General features: G+C 45.8%; 1 protein-coding gene across 2 annotated transcripts in view; it reads left to right on the top strand.

The window, feature by feature from the left end:
* Positions 1-2,587: 2,587 nt before the first annotated feature.
* The window catches only part of TSNARE1 (t-SNARE domain containing 1), a 647,930-nt gene continuing 629,593 nt past the window's right edge, over positions 2,588-20,924 (top strand). For both annotated transcript variants that reach the window (XM_061608012.1, XM_061607992.1), the window contains exon 1: positions 2,588-2,692. The gene's annotated coding sequence lies outside the window, so the exon portion shown is untranslated. The remainder of the gene's footprint in view (positions 2,693-20,924) is intronic.

Genomic DNA, 20,924 nt, shown 5'->3' with positions numbered 1-20,924 from the left:
TGAAGGGGAACTGTAACGAATGGTGGCAGCGGTGAAGAGAATAACAATACCAGTATTCAGAGTTTCTGGGAATACTAGTATTGGGACGTTACTGGTGGTTGCCTAGCAGAGGGATCTGTTGAGATCTGTGCTAGAGCGGGGAGAGAAATCATAAGAGAGAGTGGTCCGGACTGGTGGAGTCCCTGGTGGTGCCTAGAGACAGGTAGTAACCACGAGCAGGTAGGAACCTGACAGGGAGAGCCAGGGAAGGACGCATCACCCCCCCCCCCCCACACACATACAGTTGAAATGCCATCAAGATGTTCAGTGTTGGATCTTGTCTGGTCTCCAAGGACTCCTTTCTAAACAGTATTATTTATCACCTTGTAATTCAAACTTTCCTTTGACGAGCTTAGACTGGTGTATATGGATAACCCCATCCTCCCTATAAAGCTCAGTGATAACTTGGATTAAGATGAGAAAGAGTGACTCATTCAGCCAGAGGTTTTGAGAGAGCTGATCAAGTTTTAGACTTGGACCTAAGTCTGTCCTCTACACTACTCAGCCTCAAAAACAGATAATGTGTTTTATTTCTCTAGGATTGCATTTATTTAGTGCTTTGGGGATGGCTGCATGGCACTTTTCATACAGTGTATCAGAAATCCTTACAAGAACGAGCTAAATAGGTTTAGACAGCCTCAGATCATGGCTGGACAGCCTTGAAGATGCTAAGCAGAATTAGGGCTGGCCAGATTTTCCAGGAACCCTAAGAACACTGCTCTGTATTCCAGGATGGAAGAAAAGTGAAAATAGGCTACAGGTTAGAGAGAGCCTGTAACCCTCAAGATATTGTTGATTCCGACTCTCATTAGTCCCAGTCAGCCTGACCAATAGTCAAGCATGATGGGAGCTGGACTCCAACAACCTCTGGACAGCTTCTGTTCCTCATCCCTTGTGGGACTTGTTGCCATGTGGATTGGTCCTTGTGGTCATGGTTCCAGGCAGGAAAGCCCTCTTCCATTCCATTCCCCTCCCTACAACAGCCCTTTCCTTTTAAATGACCTTCACTTCTGAAACACAGTCCAAGTCATAAGAACACAAGAAAGGCCCTGCTGGATCACACTAAAGGCCCATCCACTCCAGCATCCTGAGCTTGCAGTGGCCAACCAGTTTCCCATGGGAAGCCCGCAAGCACGACTGAGCGGAACAACTCTCTCCCCTCTTGTGATTGCCAGCAACTGGTATTCAGAGCCATGCTGGCTCTGTTATTTTTCAATGATCCCCATCAGACACAAATTTGCTAGGTGACCTTGCGCCCCTCATTTTCTTTTAGCCTCACCTGCCTCACAGGTACCTCATACATGCCCCCTGATCTCTTTGGAGGATGTTGGATAACAATTGAATGGCCTATCACACAGCTGCATGCATGTTTCCTCAGAAGAGAGTCCTCCCCCCGCCCAGTGTTTATATCTAACTATCTAAAAGAAAAATTATGTGAAAGCATGATACTACTAGTATTACACATAAAATGCAATTTAGCAGTTACCATTAAAATAGTGGTAGTAATATTTTATTAGTATCTGTAATTTAATTACTTCCTCATCCTTTAAAAAAAATATACACAGACATGCAGGGACATTAAGGAACCCTTCAAAGAAGGAGAATGCAGAGGCATCCAAATCTTTATTACAAAGCTACAAGTACTTAATACCTACTTAATTGTTGTAATCCACCCGGCGACCTGCTGGTGAAGGGCAGTAATAAATAAATTTAATAATGTTGTTGTTGTTATATGCCTTCAGGTTGATTAAGACTTATGGCGACCCTATGAATCCGTGACAACACAAGAACATATTAATTATAAGCCTTATTAGAAGTGGTTTTGTCTAGGATATGCTAACATGAGTAGAAAAAGAGGAAGGCCAAACAAGAGATGGATTGATTCCATAAAGGAAGCCACAGACCTGAACTTACAAGATCTGAACAGGGTGGTTCATGACAGATGCTGTTGGAGGTCACTGATTCATACCGTCTCCATAAGTTGTAATCGACTTGAAGGCACGTAACAACAACAACAATGCAAACTTGCTATAACATCCCCTCAAAGAAACCCAGGCCTTGTACTGTTTATTGCTATAAATTGTTTTGCGATTTTGTTTTTATGCTTCTGGAAACTGCCTTATGAGGAGACAGACAGAGAGTCCGATATAAATATGTATTTATTTATTATTTTATTACTTTACTACATTTATATCCCACCCTAACCAGTTTTTTCTTTTTGAAAAGTTAGAAATAATGTTTTATTACATTATCGAAATCATAAATTAAAAAAAGACGATTTATGTGAAGTTTCCTCGTTTTAAAACCTCGATCCTCGGCTGAAGGGTTCGGCTCGCTCCGATCGCGGAGTTTATAGTTTGCCAACTTCTTTTTTTTAATGGATGGAATTTCCCACTTTGTACCTGTGAAAGGAACCTTTCGCGCAGGGCATGCTGGGAATTGTAGTTCCGCCCTCGCCCTTTCCTTGGAGCGACCGCAGAATCCTCGAACTACAACCAATGAGACGGCGCACGGCTGAGAAAGGGCGGGGACGAGGAGAGGGCCGAAGCGCGCTTCTGTTTATCCCCACGCCGCGCATGCGTACTGCATCTTTCGGCTCTCGCGTTCAGCCCGGACTGCTCCTCGCTCTGTTGCGTACACGCGCTGTTGGCAGGTGAGGAGCTGCGCGCGCAGTGGAGCCCTTGGCATGGGGGCGTTTGCATGAGTCATGGTGCGGGGATTCTCTCTCCTCCCCCCTTGCTAGAAAAGAAGGGGTGGGGGGGGCGTAGTACTGATGTTTGTGAGGGTGGAGGGTGTTGGATCCTGAAAGAGCATTTGCACCTGGCCAGTGCAAAAAGGGGAGCGGTTTCTCGTTGGGAGGCGCCTTCCTGTCCTTTGCAGGGAGGGTGTGTTTGGCTCAACTGAATGCACAGAGCCGGGGTGGGGTTTGGGTTGCGGGTTTGATACTGTCGGGGTGCAAGGCTCCCACCAATGCAAGGTTTGAAGAGAGGAGGGTTTGCCTGGGTATCAGTTTACATGCACCTCTCCCTTTTTAGAACATAGCAATTTGGGTTATTTTATTGTCGTTTTGAGGAAGCATCATTTATTACCCACCTTTCGCCCAAAGGTTCCAGGGCGGGTTGCAACAATGTTAAAATGCAACATTAGAAACAATTTGAAAACAACCTAACATCCCAAAATAAGATTGGTCCTGAAAACACACATCTTGGGGGGGCAAAGGCCAGGGTAAAGAGGCATTTGCCTAAAACTGTGCAGCGAATATTTAGATGGTAGGTTGTATTTATGGCTAATGGGCCTGCTCTCTGGACATATTTGTATGCTCACAGCCTGTTGTATTTTTCCTTTCTGTGCTTGCATTTGTGACTCCTTACATTTTGTGGTTGTGCAGCAGTGTGCCAACGTGCAACAGAGTTGCCGATTCTTTTTCCAGATTCTTGATATTTTGGGCTGAGTGTTTCTGAACATGTGCAGAAGTCCTTCCTCTTCCCCCCTTCCACAGCCAATGTCTAAATCTATGGATGTGCAGGGAGGCAACAGAATACTCTCTCTACAAATGCAGGGATGCTTGTTGTGTTGTAGTGTAGAGAAAAGGCAAGTAAAAGGCTGCATGATAGAGGAGTATAAAACTGTGCATGGTGTGGAGAAAGTGGACAGTTAGAAGTGTTTCTCCCTTTCCCAGAGCTCTAGAACTCGTGGACACCCAATGAAGCTGAATGTTGGAAGATCCAAGACAGACAAAAGAAAGTTCTTTTTCACACAGCATATAAAACTATGGAATTTCACAGGAGCAGTGATGGCCACCAGCTTGGATGGCTTTAAAAGAGGATTAGGCAAATTCGTGGAGGAGAAGGCGATCTGTGGCTGCCATCCATGATGGCTATGCTCTGACTCCACAGAGTACTTCTGAATACCAGCTGCTGGGAATTGCAGGAGAGGAGACTGGTCTTGTGCTCAGGTCCTGCTTGCGGGCTTCCCACCGGTATCTGGTTGGCCACTGTGAAAATAGGATGGTAGACGAGAGTGGCCATTGTTCTGATCCCGCAGGCTCTTCTTATGTTGCCGTAAGACTTGCCAACATGATGCCCTCTAGATATTGTTGGACTCCAACTCCCATCAGCATCATTCAGCCTAGCAAATTGTTAGGGAAGATGGTAACCCAACAACAGATGGAATCATAGAATAGTAGAGTTGGAAGGGGCCTATAAGGCCATCAAGTCCAACCCCCTTCTCAATGCAGGAATCCAAATCAAAGCATTCCCGGCAGATGGCTGTCCAGCTGCCTCTTGAACGCCTCCAGTGTCAGAGAGCCCGCTACCTCTCTAGGTAATTGGTTCCATTTTTGTATGACTCTAACAGTTAGGAAGTTTTCCTGATGTCCAGTGGAAATCTGGCTTCCTGCAACTTGAGCCCATTATTCCGTGTCCTGCATTCTGGGACGATGGAGAAGAGAGACGATGGAGGGCACCACATCAGCTACACTTGCCTTAGGGTGCCTCCAGACTGTTGGTATTCTGTGGGAGGGATACAAATGCATGCTGGGAAATTTAGGTTTGCCCAATTAAGCTGGGTTAAAGTGCTCTGTTGTCCCAGCACAAGGACTGTTGTCTCCACCATCATCTTATTTGTGTGCTGCCTTTGTACAAAGAAAAATTATGGTCAGAGAGGCTTACAACAATGAGAACTGATATATGCTAAAACCAACAATTGCAAAAAATAACTTCATAATAGCAGCAACAGTAAAACAGCAACGTATAGTCAAGGTGTACAAGGCATGCAAAAAAAAAAAAAGGTTTTAACATTGTACATGTAGTAGCATTCCACCTCCTAGCAGTAGGAAAAAATAAGAAGAGAGTTTGAACAGTTTCACCTTGGTCCTAGATGTTCTAGTCGCTGCTGCTATGTCCACTCCAAATTAGCCATGGATGAAGTTAGTCTGTTCAAATGTCAGGGCCGGATTATCCATTAGGCTTAGTAGGCTGAAGCCTAGGGGCCTGGAGCTCTTGGGGGCCTGTGCATAAGCTAAAAAAAATCCCCCTGCTTCACTTACCTTTTCCTCCGCTGTTTTTTGCGGTTTGCCATCAGTCAAGATGGCGGCCGAGGTTTCCCTAAAGGGCTGAAGCCTCTGCCGCCAACTTCGTTGATGGCACGCGTGCGTGCTACACGCGCTCATTGCTGCCATCAACCAAGATGGCGGCAGAGGCTTCAGCCCCTTAGGGAAACCTCAGCCGCCATCTTGATTGATGGCAAACCTGCGCGTGCAGTGCGCGCAGCCGCACAAAAAGCAGAAAGGTAGGTGAAGCAGGGGGGATGGGATGGGATGGGACAGCGGGCGGCTCAGAAGCTCCTGTCCTGCAACCCCTCCTGCGGCTGTTTCCGCAGATCGCAGGGTAAGGGGTTTGAGAAAAATATTACCTAAGAAGAGAAGGGCCCCCCAAACACCAATCAGCCTAGGGGCCCTCCTCAGCTTAATCCGGCCCTGCCTCCAAGGGTCACTGCCCCTTTGGCATAGTCATTCAGGCATTAGCATATCCCACAATGAGGGCCATAGCCCAGTGCTGGAGCATCTGCCTTGCATGCAGAAGGTCAAGGTCTTGGGTCCAATCCTCAGTATCACCAGGTAAGGCTGGGAGAGAGCTACAGAGCAGCTGCCAGTCAGTGTAGACAGTACTGAGCTCGGTGGCCCAATGATCTGATTAAGTATGACTTCCTGTGTTATACTCACAGTCCTTCTCCTGTAGCAGCTTCCAACCTTTTTTAGGTCTGTGGGCACACTTGGATTTTTGAGTAAGTGCTTTAGGCACTTCTAGTAGAATTAAGCTAAGTCTTGAATAGTATATAGAGCCGAAAGGGGAAGAAGGAAAGAAAGTCACTCTTTCAACTTCACCCTTCTGTTGCTTTTCAAGCCACACTTGTCACCGCATGACCTGAGTGGGGGAAGGGGGCTCTGCAGCTTCATGGGCCCAGGGGAAGACCTCAAGGGCACCACTGCATCAACGTGTGCCGCACTGAAGATCCCTGCCTTTGCACAGCAAGTCCGCTTTAAAAAAGAAACTGGCTAGGGAATGCATGGAAAAGTGTGGAGTGAACAAATTATTAACAGGAAGGTGTGTAAGCACCCCACAAGCAAATCAGGATGATTGTAGGATGAAAGCACATTGTCGTATGATCTCCTTGCTGACAAATCAGAACAAATGTTCAATAAAGACCCAATGTAATCTAATATCTACATTAAGCTTTGTGCAAGCAAATCAGGACGAATGCTCCATAAATAAGTTGCCTGGAAGAGCCCTTAATGTGCTTGAATGCACTGCAGTACCATACACATTGGTGCAAACAGCGGAAGTGGTTTGGCTGGATTCTTTTTCTGGCATGGTATCCTCGAATTCCTCAAACGTGCAGGCAGAGCAAAATTTTAGGACTGAAAAATCCAGGGAAATGGTCCAAGGAATAGATTCAAAACCGTTGTTTGGGTCTATGTGAGGCATCTGTACATAACTGTAAAACATGTTACGATGTTTTAAAGCGTTTTTAGCATTTTTGTTTGCTGCCCTGGGCTCCTGCTGGGAGGAAGGGCGGGATATAAATGAAATAATAAATGAATAAATAAAACCTGTAAAGTGTCACATTTTTGTCACTTAGGAGTGCCTTTGGGCTGAAAAGTGGTAGAACTTCTTTATTATCTGCTTCTCCAATATCCTCTAGACTAGATGCAGGGTAATAATAGTAATAAATAATAAAATTTTATTTATGAGTCGCCTATCTGGCCGAATTAACGGTCACTCTAGGCGACGTACACTGACATAATAAAATACAATATAAAACCAAAAACCACATTCAATAATTAAGCTAAGCAGTATTAAAAGCTAACCCATCCCAGAAATCCCATAGGCCTGCCTGAACAGCCAGGTCTTCAAGGCCCAGCGGAAACTTATCAGGGAGGGGGTAGCTAACATGTGGCCCTCCATGTGGTTTGGACAGCAGGAACACCTGCTTAGATGATGGGAACTGTAGTACGGCATCTGGTAGGCACTGAGTCTTCTGTGACAAAGTAGTTAAGAGCGTGACCTGCTTGCATGTTTCCATATGGTTCACATTCAACTTACCTACAATCTTGTTAGATGCCCTGTGACACTTGAGTAGTCTCTCAACTTTGGTCTCTCTGTCTGCAATAGGGGGATGATAATACTGACCTACCTTACAGGGTGCTTGTGAAGCAAGTGTGTCAGATACTGTAATGGTTAGCAAAACAACAACAAACAGAATCTGTTGGTTTTCCAGCTAGCGTGTTGGAGCGTGTGCTCCAACGATGATAGCTCTCCTGCTATCATGGAGAACGATGGTCTCGGGGAAGGAGAGCATCCAGCTGAGGAAGAGGGAAACGATCCCTTAGAAGGGACCCATTCCTTGGGGGATGAGCAGCTATCCTCTCGTGCCGAGGATATATCTCCAGGGGGTGGAGGGATCCTTGTAGTGGGTGATTCGATCATTAGGAACATAGACAGTGGGGTGTGTGATGGGCGTGTAGACCACAAGGTGTTTTGCCTGCCTGGTGCGAAGGTTGCGGATATCGCCCGTCGTTTAGATAGTTTGGTAGACAGTGCTGGGAAGGAGTCAGTGGTCGTGGTGCACGTTGGCACCAACGACATGGGGAAATGCAGCCGTGAGGTCCTGGAAGCAAAATTTAGGTTGCTAGGTAGGATGCTGAAAGCCAGGACCTCCAAGGTGGCTTTCTCTGAAATGCTACCGGTTCCACGCGCAGGCCCAGCCAGACAGGCCCAGCTTCGCAGTCTCAATGCGTGGATGAGACGATGGTGTCAGGTGGAAGGGTTCGGATTTGTTAGGCACTGGGGAACATTTTGGGACAAGCCAGGCCTGTACAAAAGGGACGGGCTCCACTTGAACCAGAATGGAACCAGACTGCTGGCACTTAAAATTAAAAAGGTAGCAGAGCAGCTTTTAAACTGACTGAGGGGGGAAACCCGAGAGGAGCTGAGAAAGGTCCGGTTCGGAATAAACCTCCCCCCTGGGATAAAAACCAAAGAAATGATGAAATTTTAAAAGGGGTAGGCCTAGAAGTAGGCATTGTGAGAGCAGGGGCACAGGATATAAATTCAGAAGAGCAAAATTACCACAGGCCAAACCACAAGTGCCAAAGTCACTTGAAGAGAGACACTGCTTACAAGTGCCTGTACGCTAATGCTAGGAGCCTCCGAACCAAGATGGGAGAACTGGAGTGCTTGGTCTTAGAGAAGAGCATTGATATAGTGAGCATAACGGAGACCTGGTGGAATGGAGAAAACCAGTGGGATACGGTTATCCCTGGATATAAACTATATCAGAAGGACAGGGAAGGACGTATTGGTGGCGGAGTCGCTCTATACGTGAAAGAAGGCATTGAATCCAGCAAGCTCGAAACCCCCAAAGAGGCAGACTCCTCCACAGAATCGTTGTGGGTGGTGATACCGTGCCCCAGGAGGGACTTAATACTGGGAACGATCTATCGTCCCCCTGATCAAAATGCTCAGGGAGACCTTGAGATGAGATATGAAATTGAGGAAGCATCCAAACTAGGAAATGTGGTAGTAATGGGTGACTTCAACTACCCAGACATAGACTGGCGGCATATGTGTTCCAGTCATGACAAAGAAGCAAAGTTTCTAGATATTCTAAATGACTATTCCCTAGATCAGTTGGTCATGGAACCGACCAGAGGGACGGCAACCCTGGACTTAATCCTCAGTGGGGATCAGGACCTGGTGCGAGATGTAAGTGTTGTTGAACCGATTGGGAGCAGTGACCACAGTGCTATTAAATTAAACATACATGTAACTGGCCAATTGCCACGAAAATCCAACACAGTCACATTTGACTTCAAAAGAGGAAACTTCACAAAAATGAGGGGATTGGTAAAAAGAAAGCTGAAAAACAAAGTCCAGAGGGTCACATCACTCGAAAATGCTTGGAAGTTGTTTAAAAACACTATATTAGAAGCTCAACTGGAGTGCATACCGCAGATCAGAAAAGGTACCGCCAGGGCCAAGAAGATGCCAGCATGGTTAACGAGCAAAGTCAAGGAAGCTCTTAGAGGCAAAAAGTCTTCCTTCAGAAAATGGAAGTCTTGTCCAAATGAAGAAAATAAAAAAGAACACAAACTCTGGCAAAAGAAATGCAAGAAGACAATAAGGGATGCTAAAAAAGAATTTGAGGAGCACATTGCTAAGAACATAAAAACCAACAACAAAAAATTCTATAAATACATTCAAAGCAGGAGACCATCTAGGGAGACAATTGGACCCTTGGATGATAAGGGAGTCAAAGGTGTACTAAAGAACGATAAGGAGATTGCAGAGAAGCTAAATGAATTCTTTGCATCCGTCTTCACAGTGGAAGATATAGGGCAGATCCCTGAACCTGAACTAACATTTTCAGGAAGGGATTCTGAGGAACTAAGACAAATAGTGGTAACGAGAGAGGAAGTTCTAAGCTTAATGGACAATATAAAAACTGACAAATCACCGGGCCCGGATGGCATCCACCCGAGAGTTCTCAAAGAACTCAAAGGTGAAATTGCTGATCTGCTAACTAAAATATGTAACTTGTCCCTCGGGTCCTCCTCCGTGCCTGAGGACTGGAAAGTGGCAAATGTAACGCCAATCTTCAAAAAGGGATCCAGAGGGGATCCCGGAAATTACAGGCCAGTTAGCTTAACTTCTGTCCCTGGAAAACTGGTAGAAAGTATTATTAAAGCTAGATTAACTAAGCACATAGAAGAACAAGCCTTGCTGAAGCAGAGCCAGCATGGCTTCTGCAAGGGAAAGTCCTGTCTCAGTAACCTATTAGAATTCTTTGAGAGTGTCAACAAGCATATAGATAGAGGTGATCCAGTGGACATAGTGTACTTAGACTTTCAAAAAGCGTTTGACAAGGTACCTCACCAAAGGCTTCTGAGGAAGCTTAGCAGTCATGGAATAAGAGGAGAGGTCCTCTTGTGGATAAGGAATTGGTTAAGAAGCAGAAAGCAGAGAGTAGGAATCAACGGACAGTTCTCCCAATGGAGGGCTGTAGAAAGTGGAGTCCCTCAAGGATCGGTATTGGGACCTGTACTTTTCAACTTGTTCATTAATGACCTAGAATTAGGAGTGAGCAGTGAAGTGGCCAAGTTTGCTGACAACACTAAATTGTTCAGGGTTGTTAAAACAAAAAGGGATTGCGAAGAGCTCCAAAAAGATCTCTCCAAACTGAGTGAATGGGCGGAAAAATGGCAAATGCCATTCAATATAAACAAGTGTAAAATTATGCATATTGGAGCAAAAAATCTGAATTTCACATATACGCTCATGGGGTCTGAACTGGCGGTGACCGACCAGGAGAGAGACCTCGGGGTTGTGGTGGACAGCACGATGAAAATGTAGACCCAGTGTGCGGCAGCTGTGAAAAAGGCAAATTCCATGCTAGCGATAATTAGGAAAGGTATTGAAAATAAAACAGCTGATATCATAATGCCGTTGTATAAATCTATGGTGCGGCCGCATTTGGAATACTGTGTACAGTTCTGGTCGCCTCATCTCAGAAAGGATATTCTAGAGTTGGAAAAGGTTCAGAAGAGGGCAACCAGAATGATCAAGTGGATGGAGCGACTCCCTTACGAGGAAAGGTTGCAGCATTTGGGGCTTTTTAGTTTAGAGAAAAGGCGGGTCAGAGGAGACATGATAGAAGTGTATAAAATTATGCATGGCATTGAGAAAGTGGATAGAGAAAAGTTCTTCTCCCTCTCTCATAATACTAGAACTCGTGGACATTCAAAGAAGCTGAATGTTGGAAGATTCAGGACAGACAAAAGGAAGTACTTCTTTACTCAGCGCATAGTTAAACTATGGAATTTGCTCCCACAAGATGCAGTAATGGCCACCAGCTTGGACAGCTTTAAAAGAAGATTAGACAAATTCATGGAGGACAGGGCTATCAATGGCTACTAGCCGTGATGGCTGTGCTCTGCCACCCTAGTCAGAGGCAGCATGCTTCTGAAAACCAGTTGCCGGAAGCCTCAGGAGGGGAGAGTGTTCTTGCACTCGGGTCCTGCTTGCGGGCTTCCCCCAGGCACCTGGTAGGCCACTGTGAGAACAGGATGCTGGACTAGATGGGCCACTGGCCTGATCCAGCAGGCTCTTCTTATGTTCTTATATTCTTATGAAAGGGCTTATTTCAGTGTATCTAAGCCTGTTTCCTGCTCAGACATTTTGTACGCTCTTTTCCATGGTATCTGTGTTGGTGACCTCCAGGCAAGGGTTGAGGACAGTGCTAATTCTCGCTTTTTTCAAGTTCAGTGCTTTAGTTGTTCAAGGCTGTATAAAAATTGATGTTTAAAAATTGAATTGTAAAAAATACGCTGCCTTCACCTGCCTCCCCACTACTCTTTTTTTAATAGTGTGGTTAAAATTAATTCTGAATACAAACCTCCGCTTATTGTCTCTTAAAACTGAATCGATGGCCTTTGGGCAAACACATTGAATTAAAAAGCTGCCTTTCTGTGTTAAATAAACTTGCATGGGAAAGAAATTTGCCTTTTGGAGGTCGGGCGTTACAGGTATGACCAGCGCTGTGGAGCCAGACCTTCGACTCAGACTCCTCTATTTTTCTACTGTCCGACTCCGACTCCTTCATAAATGGCAAATCTATATTAACTAGTAATAACAAATTTACTGTAGTAAAATGGTAGCACAAGGCATTTTATCACCACCACGTGAATCCAGAGCTTGGAAAAGTTACTTTTTAAAACTACAACTCCCATCAGCCCCAGGGATTGGGCTCGTGGGAGTTGTAGCTCAAAAAAGTAACTTTTCCAAGCTCTGGATTCACATGGTGGTGATGAAATGCCTTGTGCTACCATTTTACTGCAGTAAATTTGTTATTACTAGTTAATATACATTAGCTATTTATGAAGGAGTCAGAGTCGGAGTTGGAGTCGGTACATTTCTACCGACTCCGACACCACCCAAAATTGCACCCGACTCCGACTCCACAGCCCTGGGTATGACAGATGTGTCTTGGACAGTATTATTAGTATGCGAGCTGAACACTGGCAGAAGCGGCTCGCCAGTTGGGGTGGAGCTGATACTCTAGCTTCCTGGCAGGTGGGTTGCTGTTCCTTACTGGGAGGGGTGAGGTGGTGGGCAGGTTGGCACGGTGCAAACAGTGACAGAGCCAATCCTGTGCTCCTGCTTGTGATTTTGCACTGTGCTGACCTCCTCTCCTTCTCCACCTCCTTTCCCCTCTCCTTTCCGGTAAGCAGCAATGACCTGCCTGCCTGGCAGCTGACAACATGGATCTGTCCCACCTTTCTTCTGCACAGGAGGTCAGGGGCTGGCAAGCCATCATAGGCTCTGGGGGCATCTGGCTGCAAAGGATGCCTGCTGGTATTAGATCACTAGGAGGATCACCCATGCACGGTGGCCAGCTGGATGATCTCAGATACTCTTGAGTTTCTGTGCTTTTCATTTACTTGAGCTCTGCAGTTTGCTCAGCTCTCAGAGGATGGGTACTTACCCTTTACTTTCTCTAAGCAAATAAAGGCATTCCTTTTTCATCTTACAAAAATGAAACTGCTGTGCCCTGTATCTACCTAACACCCCTTGTTCTTAAAAACAGAAAAAAATATAGTTGTCTCAAACAGACAAGGCCCACTGTCAGTTGTTTGTAAGGCACTTCGAGGGTAAAGTTGCTCGCCTCCTTTGCAGTCTTGATGCCCCATCCACATCTACTGTAGTCCCCAATGAGGTGTCCACTGCAACGTCTGCTGCAACTTCTTGGGAACAGTTTCAGTTGATGCGGCCTGATGACGTAGACAAGGCGCTTGCACTGATGCGGCCAGCAACGTCTCCTCTTGACCCTTGCCCTTCTTGGCTTATTAAAGCTTGCCCAGGGGGTTTGACCGAGTGGATCCAGGGTTTGGTCAACACGTTATTGGAGGGAGTGGTTCCAGCCAACCTGAAAGAGGCGGTTGATTTTTCTGTTATCAGCTTTTTTCACTGTTCAACTTTCACATCCATACATAGAGATCTGGAATACCATGGTCTGAATGATCCTGACTTTGGTGTTCAGTGATACATCTTTGCATTTGAGGACATTTTCTAGTTTTCTCACAGCTGCCCTCCCCAGTCTGATTTCTTGACTAGTGTCTCCATTTTGGTTAATGATTGTGCCAAGGTATTGATAATCCTTGACAAGTTCAATGTCCTCATTGTTAGCTGTAAAGTTGCATAAATCTTCTGTTGTACACGCAATGTACATTGGGCTAATTTCCTTGGAGAAAGCGTACAAGCATGCAAAATGTCACTTTCTCTGTCAAGGACAGCCTGCTTTGCCCACTGAAGTGTCTGTGTGAGGGCCAGTTCTGGATCCCCTCACCTTCAGAGGTACAGCTGGTGGGGAAACTGTGCAGGACCTCAGCTGGGCTTCCACAGGAGAGGTTGCTAGTGGAGTGTGCCTGATTTCAGAAGCCAGGGCTTCTCAGACTCTGTCCAAGTGCATTGTATGTGGTTTCCTGCTTTGCCACACTGAGCTGCAAGACAGGATCTTGTGGTTGTACTTTGCTCGAAAGAGAGGCAATGGGAATGTGTGGTCTTACCGCTGAGGCTTTGCTGTGTTGCGGGTGAACATATCACTTTTGGTTTTGTTTTTCAACTGATGGTTTTATCAGATTGCTGTGTAATTTTAATGGGTATGTTTGTGTTAATTTTTAACGACTGTGCTGTATAATTCTCCTAGCTTAGGGGCAGGGAACTCTTTTTTTTTTGCACCCTGAGGGCCACATTCCTTCATGCGCAATCTTCTGGGGGCCACACAGCAGTGGTGGGTGGGTGTGGCCAGACACACATTACTCCCCTGCCAGGTATGCAAGAGGTATACGACAGTTCAAGGACACATTTCAGCCAGGGAAAATCACTAGAGGGGGATGTGGAGTGGGGTGGGGATTGTGGCCTGGGCAGATTCCCAAGGGCCATAGAGAGAGGCCAGGAGGACTGCATTCGGCTCTTCCGGTTGGAGATTCCTCACCCCTGTTCTAGTAGAGGACTGTTGGGGGAATGAAAGCTCTCTCCACATCTGTCCAGTAGGTTTTAAAATACCCCCCCCACATTCTTTTTCAGGAAAGCCAACACTGGAATTATTTATTTATTTAATTCACACACCTATCCCATGTTTTTCCCCACTGTGGAATGTCCACGTACTTCCCAGGCACTGACCAGACCCAGAAGAGCTTCAGCTCTAAGGTGGTGGCCTTATGTGCCTCCAGATTATCCCCTGGGGCCTATCTCTATGTAGTATATAAATTTGCTACCTTGATTATATTTTCAGAGAAATACGGGTTGTTGTTGTTATTGTTATTATTAGTCCCCTTTCACCAGTAAAGCTGTACACAGTGAAGGTGCCAGGTGCACCTCTGTGGGGAGAGTTTTCCACAATGTAGGGGTTGCCATGAAGGATGTCCTCTGCCAGGCCATCACCCCCTGAACGTCTGAGGTGCGGAGGAACTACCAGGAGAGCCTCCTCTGCCAGTCTCAGAATCTGTGCAGGTCAGTAGGGAAGGAGGTGGTCTCTCAGATATTTGGAGCCTAACAGTGCAATCCTACATGTCTCCTTAGAAGTAATCGCCTTTGGCTTCAATGGGACTTACTCCCAGGTAAGTGTATGTTGGATTGCAGCCTTAGTTGTTTAGAGCTTTAAACATAAATGTGAGCACCTTGAATTGGGCTAGGTGACATCCACGTACAGGTGGCACTTCACTTCGCAGTCTTTCCTATATTCCTCGGAATCTGTCTTCACATACTTGAGGTCTAGAACCTTTATTATTATTATTATTTTTAAATGTCAGCTGAGATTCTTGGCATGTTGAGCTGTCACCCAAGGTTTTGTGCTTGTGCTTATGGTAACACAGCCTTATGGGACTATCACATTTATTTGCAGAGGTAGGAAATCCCTGTTTACTTTTGAGACCTTCTCCTCTGTCCTGAACTTGACACTTTTCACATGGCCCTTGACACATGCCATAGCAACATGCCTATTTCTGGATTTCTGACATTGCAGGTTAGATTAGTTGGAGCCTTTTTTGTTGTCTCTTTTGAAGCATTAGGAAGTTATGAAGCCACACAGCATGCTGCTCTGGTGGAAAGTCATTTGGCGTAAAAAGTTCTGTTCTAGGTAATGTCGTCGTGACAAACTGGGGAGGGTTCAGAGGAGAGTGGCACAGATGTGGATATCCACATTGCAGACAACCCCTTAGCACTGTAGTTCTGTGATGGATCTCAATCTTTGCTACTGATGCTTAGCATTTATATTTCAAATCTTCAGTGCCCTTCCTGTACACGTGTCTTTTCCAAACACTAGTCTTGTGAGGTAGCTGGTATTATTTTCTCCATATCATAGATGCGGGGGGTGGGGTGAGGAGTAAACAGAGAGTAGCTAACCTCAGATCGCCTAGTGCTTTTACAGCAGAGACAAGATCCAAACTGCAGTCTTCCTGAATCATAGCTCAGCCTTTTTACCCAGCTGATATTATTAGAATAACAGAATAGTAGAGTTGGAAGGGACACACCATGAGACCATCAAGTCCAACTCCCTGCTCAATGCAGGTTGTTGTTGTTATGTGCTTTCAAGTCAATTTCAACTTATGACGACCCTATGAATTAGTGACTTCCAACAGCATCTGTTATAAACCACCCTGTTCAGATCCTTTATGGTCTGTGGCTTCCTTTATGGAATCAATCCATCTCTTCTTTAGCCTTCCTCTTTTTCTACTCCCTTCTGTTTTTCCCACCATTATTGTCTTCTCTAGTGAATCATGTCTTCTCATGATGTGTCCAAAGTATGATAACCTCAGTTTCATCATTTTAGCTTCTAGTGACAGTTCTGGTTTAATTTGTTCCAACATCTAATTATTTGTCTTTTTTGTGGTCCATGGTATGCGCAAAGATCTCCTCCAATACCACATTTCAAATGAGTTGATTTTTCTCTTATCCGCTTTTTTCACTGTCCAACTTTCACAACCATACATAGAGATTGGGAATACCATGGTCTGAATGATCCTGACTTTAGTGTTCAGCGATACATGTTTGCATTTGAGGACCTTTTCTAGTTCTGTCATAGCTGCCCTTCCCAGTCCTAGCCTTTTCTGATTTCTTGACTATTGTCTCCATTTTGGTTAATGACTGTGCCAAGGTATTGATAATCCTTGACAAGTTCAATGTCCTCACTGTCAATTGTAAAGTTACATAAATCTTCTGTTATTACTTTAGTCTTTCTGATGTTCAGCTGTAGTCCTGCTTTTGTGCTTTCTGCTAGTAGCATGGTTTCTGCTAGTAGCATGGTATCCTCTGCATATCTTAAATTATTGATATTTCTCTCTCCAGTTTTCACACCTCCTTCATCTTGGTGTCCACCTTAAAGGATACCCGACAGGTGTTATGTGAAGAACATAAGAAGAGCCTGCTGGATCAGGCCAATGGTCTGTCTGCTTGTGATGGTTCTGGGCCGGTACCTGGCCCCTTGTAGGTAGGCCCCAAAACCCACACCCGAAGGCAACATCCAGGCAATGACTCCTGAGGAGACCTCATCTGGACAGCGCCTGGAGAGTCCACCTGTGGGAGAAGAAGGGTGAGACATTCTCCCACAGCTGCCTGATGTGGAGAAGGAGCCCAGCTGTTGGGTCTTTGGCAGAAGGAAGAGAGGAGAGGCAGGGAAGACATACAAGGCTTCAGAGAGAGGGAGAGCACCCTGTGGAGGGTCAGGGAGGTGGCTGGAGGGGTGGACCTCTGCTGGAGTTGGGGAAGACTGGCCTTTATTTCCCTGACAGCAGGCTGGTCCCTGAAGAGCTACTGGGCGGGGGCAGAGCAGGGACACCCACAGCCCAGGCTTCCCTGGCTCCCTGCCCTCTGGGAAGGCATAGATTTAGGTACTGGGAAAAACAGAAGTGAGTAGAAAAAGAGGAAGGCCAAACAAGAGATGGATTGATTCCATAAAGGAAGCCACAGACCTGAACTTACAAGATCTGAGCAGGGCGGTTCATGACAGATGCTCTTGGAGGTCGCTGATTCATAGGGTTGCCATAAGTCACAGTCAACTTGGCGGCACATAACAACAACAAGGGCATTGAGGCAGTAGACTCCAGCCTGCGTTGGGGAAGACCCTCCCCTGGAACACTGAAGCAGTCTGAGAGGGAAAGTCTTCTAGAGGACGGGGAGCTGGAGGGAAGAGCGGATGGGAAGAAACATTTCTGCAATAAAACTGGAGCTGCAACTGAATACGTATGAGTCAGTGCCTTTATTTTGGCCCCATGGATGATATGGAGCAGAGCCCCTATAACGTGCTCCTCCCCCAGGGTTATTGGACACTGGTCCCACATCCTCTTCTCACAGCGGCCAGCCACATGAGTGCAGGAGCACTCTCCCTTCTGTGGTTTCCAGCAACTGCAGAATTCCCAGGCATGAATACATGTCTGCAGTGTTTACCTACAGCATCTGAAACCTAATTCATACAAATGTTTGAAGAGGGCTTGTGCTTTTGTTTGGAATCATCAAAGTTTCATTAGGTCTTGTAAAACATACCCAATTTTGTTCTTCCTTTGGCCTGAAATAGAAACTTTGCTCTAAACTACTAGATAATATTCTGTCAGCTCACAATACCGCTCAATACTTAAACAATAAGAATTGATCCTGCAAAGAATTAAAATGCTTGCGTTTCTCCTGTGGCACGATCTAACCAAAATAAAGTGGTTCACCCAGAGGCATAAAGTATAGAAGCAAACAACTCAAGGCATGGCTAAGCTGTGAGCCACATTGAAAGGGAGGCTGAAATTCTGCGATATGAGAAAATCCGGAATTCAGGTGTTTGAAGTGTCAGTACAAGTCCTTCAGATAAGCTGAGAGGCACTCCTGCCTACAAGGCTTACATCATTTATGCCTGTTCAAAGCAGAGATCCAGCCTCCATACAAAAACAGGAAGACAGGAGTGCTGCTTTAAACTCTGTCCCTGTTCCTCCAAGGTGTTCTCAGGGTTTGGGCCCATACAGATGATCCTCCAAACCATAGTTTGGAGTAGTCTTTTCCAATCTGATGCCCTCCAGATGGTTTGTACTACAGTTGCCATCAGTCCCAGCCAGCTCGGCCAACAGTCAGGAATGGTGGGATTTAAAATCCAACCATATCTGGAGGACACCATGTTGGGGAAGGCTGGTTTGGAAGATCATGACCATACGCAGGCACTCCCCTTTGAGGATAAATCTGTAGTAGGAGTGTAGAACTGGGGTCCTCAAGATGGCTTGGACAAACCCCATGAGCCCTTGGTACTGTGGCCAGTAGTTGGGGGTGATGGGAGTTTTAGTCCAACAGCATCTGGAAGAACATAAGAAGAGCCTGCTAGATCAGACCAATGGCCAGTTTCATGCAGCATCTTGTTCTCACAGTGGCTACCCAGATACCTGTGGGAAGTCCGCGATCAGGACCTGAAAAACACAGAATGAGAGAGTGAGTGCTCTTGTGCTCAGGTCCTGCTTGTGGGCTTCCGTCTGGGGCATCTGGCTGGCCACTGTGAAAACAGGATGCTGGACTAGATGGGCCTTTGGCTTGAGCCAGAAGGCTTTTCTTATGTACTTAATTTGGTGGGAGTGAAACATTTTCCAAATATCCCTTAAACGCATGAAAGGCTTAAGCATGCTGTTCTCCAGAATTTTTGTGACTCTGTTCACTTTTTTCCTGTTCATAGTATAGTAATACCTCAATTAACAAAGCCTCCAGGAAAGAAGTGCCTTTTAATAAAGTATTTTTTGGGGGCAGAGGGTGTGGGGGAGACATACACTCTGACATAGCCAGAACGTGGCTCCTTGTCTACTGGATTGTGGCTGCTGCAGGCAGGAGCGCTGTTCCAGCCAAGCATGCGCCTCCGCAGAAAACAGTGCTTTGGGTGCTCTGGAAGCACTATTTACTGTAGATGCGCCTGCTCAAGTGTAGGGGAGGATGGCAGAGAGGGACCAAGCGCAGGGTGGAGGTGGTGGTGGCTGGCCCTTGCTTGTGCTCAAAGCTTACGATTGCTATATAAAGATGCTTCATGATGAAAGAAAAAAAAGGCATGGCAGGCATCCCTGGGTGCATTTTGGAAGAAGCCTTCAAGTGGTCTGTATGCAAGGCTTACCTGACCTGGTTGTTTCATTTCAGACATGAGTATTGTTAGTTTTGAATAAAATGCTTGCTGAAATACTAACCCGAACCATGTTATTCCTGCCTCTGGTACTAAAGTTTCTGTTAAAGAAGAAATGTCCAGGAATGTATCTACTTCGTTAATGGTAGTATTACTGTAGTACACAGCCAATTGCATTTGCCCATGTATGAATGTCACTCAGGATATCACTGCGGACAGTCAAAGCCTATTCAGAGCAATGTTTCCTGAGCAGGCAAAGTATTTAATCTCTTTGCAAGTAGCCAAAGGACAGGACGTGTCTGATCATGATGCATTTTGATGCCTCCCTTTTTGAATAAGTTGTATCAGGCCCATTTAACCTGATTTGTTTGCTGGAAAATCCCATGCACTCCTGTGGGTCTCGGCCTGCAGATGTTTCCCAATGGATTGTGCTGTAGGAAGAGGTGTTGTACTTCGCAGTTTGTCTGGGAAGCCCAAACCACAGAAAGAAAGTTCAGCAGTGTGACTGCACTATTCTTTTCCACGGGCTGCCTGGGCTTGCTGATTGGCCGTACGCTTAGTCTGGTGTCAAGCCTCTGCCGAGAGCTTCAGCGGTATCTTCAGAAACAAGGTGAATCCAAAATTAAATGTGCACAGTCCCTTTTCTTTTGTTACACACCATGCCCTGTTTCCTGTGAGCGTCCACCTTTAATTAAATTGACATTTCTCCCAGCTGTGAGTGATGGGCAGGCACAGAATGCCACATTACAGTTCCTGAGATTTTTGCTGTGTCGAAATGGCATTTGGTATGTCAGAGCTGACAGTTCAAGCCGTTTTAAGTTAACTGTGGTGACTCAGCCTCAGCCTACATCTCTGACCTTATATCTCATTGCTTTTCCCTCCTGCTAGTCAGTAACTCCTACCTCGGCGTTCTCTTCTTAGTTTCTCCCACTCTTGTCTCTCTCCCCCTCCTTCTCCCAATGCCACTTAAATGTGCCAGGGTGCTTTGCAAATCCCAGTTACCCGAGACACAAACCTCCTCCCTGCTGCTGTTATAAATACACAGTTATTTGTGTGTTTTGTGTTGCTTATGCAGTCGATCGGGGCAGAATGGAAAGTTTGGCACAGGGAGGCAGTGGTCTGATCTTGCCCAGAACTTAATTTTGGAAGACCCTTTTGAATGCTGTGACAGCTCCTGTGCTTCTGCAGTAATGTACCTTTCTAGGCAGCGGACCCATTGAGTCGATATTGTATATCAGGGTGGGAGGACATTTTAATCAACCCGAGGGAGGGCCGCGCTCCCTTCTGGACAGCCTTCTAGGGGCCACATGCCAGTGTTAGGTGGGGCCAGAGGCAACAGTGGTTAGAGCAGTTCATTACCTTTATACAGTAACCTAGCACAAGATGCCACCCATGAATGATTCTCTGGTTTGGTTCTGGAGAAATGTGAAACAAGAAATAATCCTGGCAATATTGTCTATTATCTGTATTGTTTGGAGCACCTCACACTCAGAGCTTGGAGAATTTGTATTTTATATTTGCTACATGTAAGCAACTATATATGTGAGCATCTTTAAAGAATCGTTTTTATACCATCTCGTTGTCACTTGGGTTCCTGTGACTTTGGCCACATCCACACTGCATATTTATTCCACTATTATTCCACTTCAAACAGTCATGGCTTCCCCCAAAGAATTCTGGGAAGTGTAGTTTGTGAAGGA

The sequence above is a fragment of the Rhineura floridana genome, chromosome 1 (assembly GCF_030035675.1).
Source record: "Rhineura floridana isolate rRhiFlo1 chromosome 1, rRhiFlo1.hap2, whole genome shotgun sequence".
Classification (NCBI taxonomy): Eukaryota; Metazoa; Chordata; class Lepidosauria; order Squamata; family Rhineuridae; genus Rhineura; species Rhineura floridana.
This window is presented reverse-complemented; position numbering and strand designations above follow the sequence as displayed.